Genomic DNA, 5422 nt, shown 5'->3' with positions numbered 1-5422 from the left:
TATCCATAGAATAACCTGGAGAACCTTCTATCTATAGAAGATTTCTATAGAGAATCTTATTCATAAAGCCTCTTTGGAATTTTAATGCCTGAAGAAAGCCTTTATAGTGTTTTTAATTTATAGATTGCCTAAGTGGTTTAGTTCTCATATAATGGTACCGACCCATTTTCGGTGTATTAAAGGTTTTAGCCATATTTTCCCTTCGTATTAGCATGTTTAGAAATAGGTCCCGTATGAAGATCCTGACCTATTTTCAGGGTTTTAAAAGTTTTACAAAGCCTCCAAATAAAGATACCCGACCCGCTTTTGAAGGTGTTATCCGCATTTTTCTACCGATGTGGCTGTCATTTGGCATTCCAGGTTCTTGAATGCAGAAAAACTTCTTGAATGGTGAAGAACTATTTCGATATATAGGTTTATATTTTGACATAGTCCCCATATAAAGAACTCCGCCCCATTTTCGCTATTTTGAAAATGTTAGCCCAATTTTCCAAAGGAATTTGGCATTCCAGGTTCTTGAATGGTAAAAAAATATTGCATTATGGATCCTCGTTGGGTAAAAACATATTTGCCTACGATTTTTGTTGTAGTTACATTCTTTGACAAAGCTCCCATATAAACCAGTAAGGAAAGTAGTAAAGTCGGACTGGGCCGACTATATGATACCCTTCACCACTTTGGGGATATTCTGCACAGTCTCCTAACAGACGTCGCCTTTTCGAAAGAACATTGATATGATATTGAACGAAAGATATGTAAGAACTTTGGTGCACCATTTCTATTAAATCGGACGAAAATAAATATGGGAGCTATATCAAAATCTAAACCGATTTTCATGAAACTTAGAACACATCATTATACACTCAATGCAGTATCCTATGCCAAATTTCGGGAATATCGAAATATATTTAGGGACTTTGGTCCACCATTTACATTAAATCGGACGAATATATATATGGGAGCTATATCTAAATCTGAACCGATTTCCACGAAACTTAACACACATCATTCTAGACTCAATATAGTACGCTATACCAAATTTCGTGCAAATCGAAACATATTTATGGATATTGGCTCACAATTTACCTTAAATCAGACGAATAGATATTTAGAGCTATATCCAAATCTGAACCGATTTTCTTTAATTTCAATAGTGTTCATACTTGAACCAAAGAGGTGAGCTGTGCCAAATTTCATCCAAATCGGATCATAAATGGGACCTGTACTTTGTTTACAATTTAACATCTACAGGCAGACGGACGGACATGCACAAATCGACTCAGAAAGTGATTCTATGCATATTCTCAAAAGGAACCATATGTCTATCTCGTTTCCTTTTGCCTGTTACAAACATACGCATAAAGACATAATACCCTGTACCACAGTATGGTGAAGGCTATAAAAATGGGCCGTTCCATTTTCGGGATTTTTTAAATGTTAATGCTGTAATTTTACAATCAATTATAGGATTCTACATAGAAATTGTTCAATATAGGTGTTTTTACTTGACTTTAATGCAAAGGTACGTTTTAGTTCCTAGAAGTTTTCCGTCCTGAAATTCTATAATTTGGTATTTCATTGCCTAAAATCGGGAGGTACGGTTATATGCCTTGGACCCAGGGACACCTTTTCCAATACCATTACTTGTTTTGATATAAAAACCATCTGAGCCAAATTTTGGCCACCTATGTCAAGTGGTTCGGCAGTTGATGAGTTTATACCCAATTTTTGGGTAAATACTTAAAATAGGGGTACCTTTGTATGGGGGCTACCAGTAAACTTTGACCTATATACATAAAATTATGCAGGGACATTGGGTACCCAAAAATAACACTCTGTGCCAAAATTCAGCCCATTTTGTTGTAAAATGTGTCTAATAGACAAAAAATACCTTAAATCGGGGGATACGGTTATATGGGAGCTATATCAAAACTTGGACCCAGGATTTTGTATTTCTATATTTGCTTTTACATTAAAAACATGTATGCAAAATTTTGACCGCCTATGTCAAGTGGTTCGGCAGTTAATGAGTTTATAACCAATTTTTGGGTAAATACTCAAAACAGGGGTACCTTTGAATAGGGCTACCAGTAAACGTGGGCCTACATACATAAAATTTTGCAGGGACATTGGGTACCCAAAAAGAACACTCTGTGCCAAATTACAGCCCATTTGGTTGTAAAATGTGTCTAACAGACAAAAAATACCTTAAATCGGGAGATACGGTTATATGGGGGCTATATCAAAACTTGGACCCAGGGACCCCATGTTGGATTTCTATATTTGCTTTGACATTGAAAACATGTATGCAAAATTTTGGCCGCCTATGTCAAGTGGTTTGGCAGTTAATGAGTTTATACCCATTTTTTTTTTTTTTTTTTTTGTAAAAACTCGGGTATTTACCCAAGTATTTACCCACGTCGTTAAAGTATCGTAAAACTATCCATTCTAAATCGATTTGATAACAGAAACCCGGAAATAGGGTGTAAGATGTTGTATTACCGATTCAATATAGTAAATACCCGCAAATGGGTATTACCCGGTATTTACCCACCCCTTGGGTATTTACCCGGTAAATACCATCTCTAGTGAAGGGTATCCATTCAAAGAAATCCTCTAAATAGTATATAAACCCTCATCTATAAAAGAAATATAGGTCTACTATTCATGTAAAACCTCCATAGAGCTTTCTACTGTGAAAGGTATTTTACCCAAAAAACGTGTCTGTGATTTATTCTGAATAAAAGGTCTTCAATATTTAGAATATCTCCAGAACGTCTTGCATTTATAGAATAATTCCGAAGGATATTACATTTATAAATCTCTAAAGCGTGATCTCTATATCTCTGATATCTAAAAGAAACAACAAATCTGGAAAGTTGTCTACTTTTGCAAAACCTTTGGAAGGTTCTACCAAAAAAGACCCATGAAATATTGTTCAAAGAAAATCTCTGGAGGGTCAACTCTCCAACAATTTATAAAAAAAATCCGGGGATCTTTTTCGGTTTAATAAAGATTAGAATATTCCGAAGATTACACTATAAACAGTGTGTGTTTTACAAATGGCAGGGAAAAGTTAATAAATAATCCTCCATCATGCCTTCACATACAGTGCTTATAAAGTTAAACAAACACAACACCTTAACAAAGTCAAAATAAAAATAAAAAACAACTTTTTCACAACGCCATCCTCCCATACATTCTACTACCCTACAGGATTCAATAAACCTGCTAAACACACAACTCCTACCAACCATCCTAACACACATAACAAACGTGAGTGCTGGCATCGACGCCCCCTCTTTCCTAAAAAAAAAACTAGCAACGTTTTCCTTTCTAACCACACCTTCCTTCCTTCCTTCCTGACTGGTATATCCTTTTTCCGGCTTTAAGCAAATGTTTTACTATTCTCTCCCCTCTCTCTCTCTCTCTCTTTCTGGCTGACTCAACACGTGCCATATTGTTTGTTTTAGACACTGGTCTGATTCTGTTTGTTGTTGTACTCTCTACCAGAAACATGATTCATCATCATGATTCCAAATTTATGGTAGGTGAGGTGGTGGGGGGAAACCCCGGAAACTTTTATTTTTAGCAAAATTTTTGTGCGGTTAAACAACAAAGTCCACATGTGCTGTGCTTTTTTTTTGCAATCAAACCAAACAACTAAATTCAACTAAAAGACCTCTGACATATTTGTTGTTGTTGTTGCTGTGTTATATAGAAGAAAAAAAGAGTTTTTATATAATAAAATAATAAAAATTTGTTTAGCTACCATTTTTTCACTGAGCTGCAAATCTGTTCCGGATTAAAAACCAAAGAAACCCATCGAAAGAGCAAAACTTGGGGTGTTGACAAAACTTTTAATGTTTATGGGAAAAATATTTTAAATAAAAATCAAAAAGTTTTGGTTTTTTTTTCAGAAACCAAAGTCAAATAGGAAGAATTGATGGTGCGATGAAATATGGGGAAGAAATAAGTTTAAAATATAAGTGGTTTTTCATTAATTTTAAAAAGGGGAAATTTGATTTGCCATATATATGTCTTTTATATATGAAAAAATCGTTGGTAGGTCTCTCATCAGTAAAAGGCCTTTGGAAAGTTTTCTATCTATAGGAGGTCTCTGGCGGATATGCTTAAAAAGGGCTTAAAAATATTAAAATATTCATTGTGTTAGCATCATGTTACGACTAGAGTGCTTCTGAAATATTAAACCCGTTCTTCTCGAAAAAAAACGCGAGCAAAAATGTTTTAAATTCTCAAAAATACCGAATAGTTGGAGTACGGTTATATGGGGTTATACCAAAACGGGGATCGATCTTGTACGGATGTACTCAAGAAGTACAAAGCCGATATTATTGACTAACAGGAAAGGCGAAAGGACAGGCGTAAATAATCAGACTGTATTACAGCTACCATGAAACGAGACATGAATTTGGCTGCGGATTTATGATTAATAGGAGAATAAAAGACCTCGTCTTCAGATTCACTCCAGTAGATGAGCGAATTGCTATAATCCGTATAAAAGCGAAGTTCATATTTGCACCCATTCTCCGACGGAAGACAAAAATATGAGAGACCAAAGACATTTTTTACGAGCGCCTAGAAACTGCATATGACCACTGCCCTGGCCATGATATTAAAATTCTGCTAGGAGATTTTAAGCAAAAGTCGGAAGGGAAAATATTTTTGGCCCCACCGTCGGAAAATTCAGCCTCCATGAAGAAACATCCGATAACGGCATGAGGTTGAGGTTGACTTCGTGGCAGCAATTAGAAGATGCAGAAGCATTTCGATATACACAACGTCACCTGGATTTCTCCTGATCAAGCAATGAGAAATCAAATTGATATTGTTGTGATTGACGGAAGTGTATTTTAAGTGTTTTAGACGTTCGATCGATCCGAGAAGCGAATATCTATTCGGACCACTACATTATAGCAGCCCAGGTTCGCACTCGGCTTAATGTGCAGCGAAGGTGCAATTTAACACAACGCGGAAACTCGACGTCAAAATGCTGCAAACACAACAGGTAGCAGAGGCCTATTCCGCTCAACTTATCCACGCTCTTGACAAAATCACTTCTTGTCCCGATAATAGTATAGAAGCACAATGACAAAGAATAGCCCACTCCCTAAAAACTGCAGCAAAAGCAACACTTGGGTTCCAAAAACCACCATCAAGGAACCCATGGTACGATCAGGGGTGTCGTAATGCTATTGATATGAAAACCGCAGCGTGTAAGGCAACCCCCTGTAGACAGTAGCAACACGTAATGCGATGGAGATGAAGAAGAAACCCTGGTGACAGATACAGACAGCGTATTGAGGATCTGGAAGGTGCATTTTGAAAAGCTTCTGGTATCAAATAGTGGCGGTGAAGAAGGTACTCAGGAACCAATAAGAGTAACGGTAGAGAGTGTATA

Source organism: Musca vetustissima, unplaced genomic scaffold (assembly GCF_032173495.1).
Source record: "Musca vetustissima isolate MV318-11 ecotype Yass unplaced genomic scaffold, APGP_CSIRO_Mvet_v1 utg14306, whole genome shotgun sequence".
NCBI classification, from domain to species: domain Eukaryota; kingdom Metazoa; phylum Arthropoda; class Insecta; order Diptera; family Muscidae; genus Musca; species Musca vetustissima.
The sequence above is the reverse complement of the archived record's forward strand: the minus strand, read 5'-3'. Positions refer to the sequence as shown.